The 10609-nt window shown below is 41.7% G+C and overlaps 1 pseudogene; it reads right to left on the bottom strand.

Annotated features, from left to right (window-relative positions):
- Positions 1-702: 702 nt before the first annotated feature.
- On the bottom strand, positions 703-2220 carry LOC129658604 (proteasome subunit alpha type-7-like; annotated as a pseudogene).
- Between the last annotated feature and the right edge of the window lie 8389 nt (positions 2221-10609).

Raw genomic sequence — 10609 nt, forward strand, 5'->3', positions numbered from 1 at the left:
CATATAATATGTGTTTTTTTGGTGACTGACTTCTTTTACTTAGCACAAAGTTTTCAAGTTTCATCCACGTTGTTGCAACTGTAGGAAGAGCTGAAACAAGTCGTACTCTGTCAATAATAAGATACTGAGCTGTTTTTCAAAGACAACAGAGCAAAACCATAAATTATGCACAGAAGAGAAAGTTTTGACCTTTAATAACACTCGGAACTAAAGTTCCCCCCAACTCCCTTGTGTTGGGTGAGGCCCTAGGCATGGGAAATTATAAAGACAGTGTGATGCCCCCCAAACCCCGGAACTAAACTATGGAGACATGACTGGAACTTGAATGCTAGAACCCTTTCAGAACCCAGAAGATCCACTGCCGAAGCCTCCTCCCATATCTTCCCATAAATGCCAAGTTCCAAAGCCCTCCTTTTGAAACCTGTCCCACCAGCATATCTGCATACTAATCCATTCTCCCCCAACTCATAAAAGTTTGCCTGAATCCCAGATTTGGGAAACAGATTTGAGCTAGGCCTCCTGTCTCCTTACAGGTTCATGTTGCAATAAAGCTTGTTCTTTCCTCAAAAGCCAGTGCCGCAGTATTGGTTTCTATGCACATGGGGCAGCAAGCCTTTGGCTCAGTATCACTATAGCATGTACTTCATTCCTTTTTATTGCCAGGAATATTCCCTGTGTGGATAAACCACTTTGTTTATCTAGCCATCAATTGATGAACATTGAGTCATTTCCACTTTTTGGCTGTGATGAATAATGCTGCTGTGAACATTTATGTACAAGTTTTTGCATGGACATATGTTTCCAATACTCTTAGGTATACCTGAATGAAATTATTGAATCATATGATCACTCTGTTTAATCTTCTCAAGAATAGCCAAACTGTTTTACAAAGCAGTTATACTATTTTACATTCTCACCAGCAGTGTATGAAGATTCTGATATCTCCACAACATCACCAATACTATCTTTTTGATTACAGCCATTCTTTTCTAGTGAAGGTGAAGTAGGATCTCATTGTGGTTTTGATTTGAATTTCCCTAATGTGTAAAGACATTGAACATCTTTTTGTTTCACTTTAAAAAAAAAATAGGCAAATTTATTGTAGGACACTTGGACAGTGAAGATAAATGGAATGGAAATACCTATGTATCATTTTGGAAATCAGCCATGATTTGAATTTTAAAATTGTTACAAGCAAAATTTAATCTCATCATGATGCTTTCTTTTGTTTCTTCTTTTCATTTTCTTCTTTTTTTTTTTCCCAATCTCAGCAATGTACTTCTCAATTTCTTCAGGATTTAAAATCTTGAGGGGTTGATCTCGCCTCACAACAGCAAGCTCTATGTTTTTGCCACCTGACTGAACCATTTCCAGAAGGACCCTGATAGCCAGCTTAATAGTCAGTTCGTTTCAATGGCTTCCTCAGTATAATTCTTCTCTAGGAATTCACGCACTGACTTGGCAACCCGGCCTATGGCATTGGCTTTCCAGGCATGGTATGTGCCAGGAGGTCAGTCTGATAGAGTCAGGGGGTGCCATGAAAGTCAAAACCCACAAGGAGGGCAGAGATGCGAAACCCCCGGCACCCCTTGCTCTGTGTGTAGCGCTGCTTCAGACTGGCGATATAACGGGTAATGTACTCCATGGTGACTAGGTCCTCCACAGTCAGCCGGTGGCTCTGGCATTCCACCCGGGCCCTGTTGGTGACTATCCTTGCGTTAGCAGTGAGCCGGCAAATGCCATGCAGACATTATCATCCGGAGCACAGACCTTCCGCACTGTCCTTTCATCCTGCAGTTTGGCCACTGACTTCTTCTCCACACCAGGAACAACAATGTCTTTTCCTCGAACACTGATCATGGTCCAGCCCTTCTTCATGGCCTCCTGCAAGTACTCCACTTGGAAGAGGTGGCCGTTGGGAGAGAAGACGGTGATGGAGTGGTTATAGCTCATGTCTGTGGAACGTCGCTGTTGGGCTGAGAAAAGCACCCACTCACTGCCACGGAGCCAGCGATTCACAACGTTGCTGCGCCAGCCCGCCCCCCCCGCCTTTGTTTTGCTTTTATCAAGACTTTATTTCCATCAGTAGTGTATCAGACTTCTAGTTTCCATATAACTTTGCCAAGCCTGCATAGTATATATGTGTATATATTATATATCCAGTATAGTTGATTTACAATGTGTTATTTTTTGGTGTACAGCAAAGTGATCCAGATATATATATATATATACACACACATATATATATATATATATACACACATATATATTCTCATATTTGCTTTCATTATGGTTTATTACAGGATACTGAATATAGTGCCCTGTGCTATATAATAGGACTTTGTTATTCATTCATACTATATAATCCTGAATGCCCAATCCTTCCTTTCCTTTGCCCTTGGCAACCACAAGTCTGTTCTCTAGGTCTGTGAGTCTGCTTCTGTTTCATAGATAAATTCATTTGTGTCATATTTTAGATTCCACATATAAGTGATATCATATGGTATTTGTCTTTCTCTTTCTGACTTCACTTAGTATGATAAGCTCTAGATCCAAACATGTTGCTGCAAATGACATTATTTCATTCTTTCTTATGGCCGAGTAGTATTCCATTTATATATTCATACCTACACACACACACACACACACACACACACACACACACATTACATATTCTTTATCCATCATCTATCAAGGGACATTTATGTTGTTTCCATGTCTTGACTATTGTAAATAGTACTGCAATGAACATTGGGGTACATTTTGTTATTTCAAGAGAATTCTCTTGATTTTTAAAAATTTATTTTTGACTGTGCTGGGTATTTGTCGCTGCCCATGGGCTTTCTCTAGTTGCAGAGAGCTGGGGCTCCTCTCTAGTTGTGGTGCAAGGGCTTCTCATTGTGGTGGTTTCTCTCGTTGTGGAGCATGGGCTCTAGAGAGCACAGGCTTCAGTAACTGTGGCTCCCAGACACTAGGGCCACAGGCTCAATAGTTGTGGCACATGGGCTCAGTTGTTCTGCAGCATGTGGGATCTTCCTGGATCAGCCTGCATTGGCAGGTGGATTCTTTACCATCAGGAAGCCCTTCTTTTTATTTTTTTAAGGTTTTTTTTTTTTTTTTTTTTGGTGTGGATTATTTTAAAAGTCTTTATTGAATTTGTACAATATTACTTCTGTTTTATGTTTTAGTTTTTTGGCTGCAAAGCACATGGGATCTTATTTCCCTGACCAGGGATCAAACAAACCTATAACCCCTACATTGAAAGGTGAAGTCCTAACCTCTGGACCACCAGGCAAGTCCCAACAATGAGATTTCAGTGGCCGTGTCAAGCCCACTGTGAGCCAAGAGCAAGGCTCCAGCCCCTTCCAGCTGTCTCCGTGCAGCCCATCCCAGTCTTCTCCCCGTGTTTGTCTGCTGAAGCCAGAGTTTCAGCATCCAGCATCCAGTGTCCACATGCACTAGCCGATGTGCGTCTCAGTCTGGAGAGTGCAGGGAGGTGGCACAGACCACCTATGCAGGTCTTGCTCTGTTCTGTGTGCTGCGAACTGCCTGTTTCACTGAGCCTCTGAAACTCCTTTTCTGTCCTGACTGATCACCCCACTGGTGAAAGGCCTTCCCTGGCTGCGGGAACCTTTCGCCTTTCACAGCCCCCTCCCAGGGGCATAGGTTCTGTCCTGATTCCTTTCTCTCCCCTCCTTTCATCCTACCTGGTTATATGGAGATCTTTCTTGCAGTGTTGGGTGTCTGAGTTAGGCCAGCATTGAGTAGGTATTAGATGTATTTTGATGCATTTGTGGGAGGAAGTGACTTCCACATCCTATTGCACCATCTTGATTCTACCTCTGAGCATCTTTTCATGTGCTTATTGGCGATTTGCGTATTTTCTTGGGGGAAAAAATGTTTACTTGGAACTTTTGTGCATTTTTAAATTGGGTTGTATTTTAATTGTTGAGTTGTAGGTTTATTAATAGTCTAGATGCAAATTCCTTATCAGATATAAGATTTGCAAATATTTTATTTTGGGGGTTGTCTTTATGCTTTCTTGATGGCATTCTGTGAAGCAAAAAAGTTTTAAATTTTGATGAAGTTCAATTAATTTTTTTGTTCTTTGTGTGTTATAGCTTAGTAGGCTTTGTTGAATCTAAGGTTAGAAAGATTTACTTCTCTTTTCTTCTAAGAGTTTTGTAGTTTTGTCCTCATATTTTAGGTCAGGGATCCATTTTGAGTTAATTTTGTATATGGTATGAAGAAAGAATACAATTTCATTCTTTTGTTTGTGGATATCCAGTCTCAGCACGATTTTGTTGAAAAACTACTCTTTTTCATTGAACTGTCTTGGCACCTTGGTCCAAAACAGATTGACTCTAAATGTGAAGATTTGTTTTGGGACTCTAAATTCTGTTCCATTGATCTATTTGTCTATTCTTATGCCAATACCACAGTTTTTTTTTTTTTTTTTTTTTTTTAACAGTTACTAAGACCTGCAGGAGGTCTTAGTTGCAGTCCGTGGGCTTACTTGCTTTGAACCACGTGAGATCTTAGTTCTCCCACCAGGGATGGAACCCATGTCCCCTGCATTGCAAGGAGGATTCTTAAACAATGGATCACAAGAGAAGTACCAAAACTTTATTTATAGTTTTGGAAGAAACCACCAAGCTGTCTTCCAAAGGGTCTATACCATTTTGCATTCCCACCAGCAATGAATGAGAATATGTACTGCTCCACTTCCTCACCAGCACGTGGCGTTGTGATTCCAATAGGTGTGTGGTACTATCTCCTTCTTGCTTTAGTTTGCATCTCCTTGATGACCCATGATGTGGAATGTTTTTTCATGTACTTGTTTGTTTTCTGAATATCTTCTTTGGTGCGGTGTCTCTTAGGGTCTTTGGCCTATTTAAAAAAAAATTGGGTTATTTTCTTAATGTTAAGATTGAAGAATTCATTGCATATTTTGTACCACAGTCCTTTAACAGATGTGTCTTTTGAAAATATTTTCTCTCAGTCTGTGACTTGTCATCTAACTCTTTTGACAGTGTCTTAAATTTGCATTTCCCTAATGGCTAATGATGACGAACATCTTTTCATGTTTATTTGCCACTTAGTGAAATGTTTCTTTTGTCCATTTTCTAATTGCTTTTTCTTTAATGTTGAGTTTTGAGCGTTCTCTATATATTCTAGGTATGAGGACTTTGGCTACATGTAATCATATATTTAAGAAAATTAATTTCAATTATGTGGGTAATGCATGAATGCATCCTTCATTTAAAAATGACAGGATAGGACTTCCCTGGTGGCTCAGTGGTAAAGAATCTACCTGCCAATGCAGGAAACACAGGTGTGATCCCTGATCTGAGAAGATCTCACATGCTGAGGAGCAACCAAGCCCGTGCACCACAGCTATTGAGCCTGTGCCCTGAGCCCGGGAACCGCAACTGCTGAAGCCTGCACGCTCTAGAGCCTGTGCTCCACAACAAGAGAAGCCTGTGCGCCACGACTAGAGAGTAGCTCCTGCTCACTGCAATTAGAGAAAAGTCCATGTAGCACAAAGACCCAGCACAGCCAAAAATAAATAATTTTTTTAAAAAAGCAGTCAACCTGACAATCCCCCAGGTTGACTTAAAATTTTTTTTTTTAAGGATAAAGTTTAAACCCTCAAATCTGTTCCCTTTTCATCATTCTCTCATGAGTAACCATAAATTATGTGTTTCAGGTATATTCCTCTAGATTAAAAAAAAATAGCTTTCTCAAGATAAACAAACTCGTACAATGTGTATGGTGTTGTTTGTATATGGGTTTTACAAAAAAGTTATAATGTTTGTACCATGGTCAAAGATGTATTTTTTAATTTAAAAATTAAGAAAGCTTTTGGCAGCATTGTGTGACATATGGGATCTTAGTTTCCTGACTAGGGATTGAACTCATGCCCCCTGCATTGGAAGCACAGAGTCTTAACCACTGGACTGCCAGGGAAGTCCCAAAGATGCATTTTTAACCCAAGAATATTGTAAAGACTTCTCTATACTGATAAATCTCTCTAGTCTGTTCCTTCAAACTGTTGTATAGTATGGATTGTCTATGTTTCTTCAGCCATTCCTGAGTTTCTAGACATTTAGGTAGTTCTCAGTGTTCTTCTAGTAAGCAGTGCTACAGTGAACCACCGTGGGCATGACTCTGGGCACATGTGCAGTTATTTCTTTAGAGAGATATAGAAAAAGGGAATTTTATGAATGTTAAGGTATGTGGTTTTCATATTTGAAGACTCTGCCATACTGCCCCCTCCCCTACCTGGATGTGTTTACCCACATCTTGGACAACAATCACTTATCTTTTGACTACAAAGTCCACCCACTATTTTATATCCCAACTATCTACTAAGTGCTGCACTCAATATGCCAGCAAATTTGGAAAACTCAGCAGTGGCCACAGGACTGGAAATGGTCAGTTTTCATTCCAATCCCAAAGAAAGGCAATGCCAAAGAATGCTCAAACTACCGCACAATTGCACTCATCTCACATGCTAGTAAAGTAATGCTCAAAATTCTCCAAGCCAGGCTTCAGCAATACGTGAACCGTGAACTTCCAGATGTTCAAGCTGGTTTTAGAAAAGGCAGAGGAACCAGAGATCAAATTGCCAACATCTGTTGGATCACTGAAAAAGCAAAAGAGTTCCAGAAAAACCTCTATTTCTGCTTTATTGACTAAGCCAAAGACTTTGACTGTGTGGATCACAATAAACTGTGGAAAATTCTGAAAGAGATGGGAATACCAGACCACCTGACCTGCCTCTTGAGAAACCTATATGCAAGTCAGGAAGCAACAGTTAGAACTGGACATGGAACAACAGACTGGTTCCAAATAGGAAAAGGAGTATGTCAAGGCTGCATACTGTCACCCTGCTTATTTAAATTATATGCAGAGTACATCATGAGAAACGCTGGGCTGGAAGAAGCACGAGCTGGAATCAAGATTGCTGGAGAAATATCAATAACCTCAGATATGCAGATGACACCACCCTTATGGCAGAAAGTGAAGAGGAACTAAAAAGCCTCTTGATGAAAGTGAAGGAGGAGTGAAAAAGTTGGCTTAAAGCTCAACATTCAGAAAACTAAGATCATGGCATCTGGTCCCATCACTTCATAGGAAATTGATGGGGAAACAGTGGAAAAGTGCAAACAGTGGAAAAGTGGAAACAGTGTCAGACTTTATTTTTCTGGGCTCCAAAATCACTGCAGATGGTGATTGCAGCCATGAAATTAAAAGATGCTTACTCCTTGGAAGGAAAGTTATGACCAACCTAGATAGTTATATTGAAAAGCAGAGAGAAATTACTTTGCCAACAAAGGTCCATCTAGTCAAGGCTATGGTTTTTCCTGTGGTCACGTATGGATGTGAAAGTTGGACTGTGAAGAAAGCTGAGTGCCGAATAATTGATGCTTTTGAACTATGGTGTTGGAGAAGACTCTTGAGAGTCCCTTGGACTGCAAGGAGATCCAACCAGTCCATCCTAAAGGAGATCCATCCTGGGTGTTCATTGGAAGGAATGATGCTGAAGCTGAAACTCCAATACTTTGGCCACCTCATGCGAAGAGTTGACTCATTGGAAAAGACCCTGATGCTGGGAGGGATTGGGGGCAGGAGGAGAAGGGGACGACAGAGGATGAGATGGCTGGATGGCATCACTGACTCGATGGACTTGAGTTTGGGTAAACTCTGGGAGTTGGTGATGGACAGGGAGGCCTGGTGTGCTGCGATTCATGGGGTTGCAGAGTCGGACATGACTGAGCAACTGAACTGAACTGAACCAGAGACTAAGGAGACCTGAAGACTAAGTTCAAAGTGAATTCCAAGCTCCTTCTAAGCCAACTTCCAGGTGTCCAGGAAAATCATCCAAATACCTTTTCACCAAATTGGCACCTTTTGCAAAGATCAGTCTGTAAACAAGAGTTGGTATCAGTTCAGTTCAGTCGCTCAGTTGTGTCCGACTCTGTGACCCCATGTACTGCAGCATGCCAGGCTTCCCTGTCCATCACCGGCTCCCAGAACTTAACCAAACTCATGTCCATTGAGTTGGTGATGCCATCCAACCATCTCCTCCTCTGTCATCCCCTTCTCCTACTGCCTTCAACTTTTCCAATGAGTCAGTTTTTTGCATCAGGTGGCCAAAGTATTGGAATTTCAGCTTCAGCATCAGTCCTTCCAATGAATATTCAGGACTGATTTTCTTTAGGGTGGACTGGTTGGATCTCCTTGCTGTCCAAGGGACTCTCAGGAGTCTTTTCCACCACCACAGTTCAAAAGCATCAATTATTCGGCACTCAGCTTTCTTCACAATCCAACTCTCACATCCATACAGGACTACTGGAAAAACTATAGCTTTGACTAGATGGACCTTTGTTGGCAAAGTAATGCCTCTGCTTTTTAATATGCTGTCTAGGTTGGTCATAAACAATAGAGTGGCATGTAATGGTGCGATGCTGAGGGCGCCAGCATACAATTCCTCGGCAAAGGCCCAGAAGTTAGCTCTTATACCTGCTCCTTTCCCTTCTAATTCAGCAAGTCTTGACTCTTCCTTTTGGGTTGTTTCACTTTGCCCTTAGGAGAACTTTCTAGCTGCTAGGAGCTTGGAAGCAGCTGTTTTCGAGAAACTTCAGCTGTTCTCTTTCCTTAGGGCTTTTGATAAAAGTGATCTTGTTCTTCTATCAGATTAGCTGTGTAAGTTATCACAGTTCTCACGGCTTTTTTTTTTTTTTTTCCCCTTGGCTGCACTGCATGGTTTGGAGGATCTTAGTTCCTTGACTGAGGACTGAACTTGGCCCCAGCAGTGAAAGCTCCGAGTCCTAACCGCTGGACCGTCATGGCCTTTCTTAAACAGATGTTAAATGCTCTCTGGGCCCCTCACTCTCCCCAGAAATGGTGCTTCTGTAAGGACTGAGAGTACTCAGATGGCTGAACGTCCCTCCCCACCTACCTTCATGCGTCTCCAGGCAGCTGTCCACAACAGCTGCAGGCAGTGCTGCTGGAGCAAATGACTAGGAAATTTTTTGCAGTTAAAGAAATGTAGGATACAGGCTTCTTGCCTGCCAAAGAATGCTGCCTCTAGACTGATGTTATGGAAAAAGCACTGTAAGGCTGACTCCACAGCTGAGCTCTGCACAAGGTTTCCCCTCCACACTTGATTTCTCTCTTAGCAACCAGGCTGCATGCCCAGGAGGCCTCTTGGTTCACAGCAACCTCTGCAAGCTCTCTGAAGGAAATCAGCCTGGGGAAAATCCTGGCTGTTTCCCCCTGTAGTACAGGCCCCTGTATCATTAACTCTATCCTCTACTCCTTCACTGTGCAGGGATTCAGAGCACGGACTCGGGACCGGACTACTTTGTTTCCTATCTGCTAATAATTTTGCCATTTTTTTGGCTCTGGGCAAGTTATTCAACTTAGTTTTTCCATCTGGAAGATAAGGGCTAATGATAGCAAGTACCTCAAAGAGTTAATATTAAAAAACTACAGTATCTTGCATATAGAATGCAGTGTTTGCTATTACTGTATGAGTTTACAATCATAAGAAACAGGGTGTCTGGCCCAGGATAAGGAGACCTAGACTTAACCTCTATTTAAAACTTGCTTTCCGTGTAACACAGAGGTACTTTCCTGTGTGAATCTCTATACTTGTCCTGAACGCATCATGCCTGTCCTTCCACCTGTTATATTCGCAGCAGTGCCCACAGTAGAAGGTCCACAAAAACCTATCACAAACTAAGGGCATGAATGAAGGCCTCCATTGGTCTGTCCACTCTTGACTTTCAAAGCAATTTGCTAAAGGGGACTTCTAATGATGGATTTTTTTTTAAAAGGATTAGTTTGAAAACTGTTCAATTCTGGTAAATGCTTTAATAGTTTTAAATTTTACGTTCCGTTATAAAATTTTGAAAATGACATTCTGATTCACTTTGAGACAACTTAGTCTAACCTTTGTTTAGTATATAATGTTCAACATCATGCCCCCGATTGGTGTTAAGAATGGGTCCATACAGCGAGATTAAAATTATGCCAATTATAAATGTGCTCACTGCTTAGGAATTAAGAAATTAAAGTGAACTGGATCTTGAAGGGTTGTGTTCAATGTTGGGGCAAGATCATTTCCAGCCCAGGGGCTGTGTGACAGCTAGTAGCCCACTGTTTTCCAGACATCAAATGTGAGTGAATGCCTGAAGTATGATGAGACGGCAGGGGGTGGGGGGATTCCTCCTGCTACAGTTTGGAAATGGAATTGTCTCTGGGGATCAGTCTAATTTACAAAACGAAGATAAAGCTACCACCTGCCCACTCAGGAGTCGAGTAGTATTCGAAAAGTAACGTACAAGGGAGGACTCTCGTGACAGCAGAAGAGTGCCTTCCGTGCAACTGCGCATGTCGGGGCTCTGCCATTTCTGAGCCTTGTTTAAACCTGAGTAATGATGGCCCTGTGACCGAGGACATCTGGCTCAGGACTCTTCTCACACAGAAGTCCCTAAACTGATAGCTCAAAAGACTGAGGTGTTTTCAAGTCTCTGGTAAGGATGCCCAGGTTGAATTTTACATGTTCTATTGTAAACATCAAGTAACACCACAAACA

Source organism: Bubalus kerabau, chromosome 8 (assembly GCF_029407905.1).
Source record: "Bubalus kerabau isolate K-KA32 ecotype Philippines breed swamp buffalo chromosome 8, PCC_UOA_SB_1v2, whole genome shotgun sequence".
NCBI classification, from domain to species: Eukaryota; Metazoa; Chordata; class Mammalia; order Artiodactyla; family Bovidae; genus Bubalus; species Bubalus kerabau.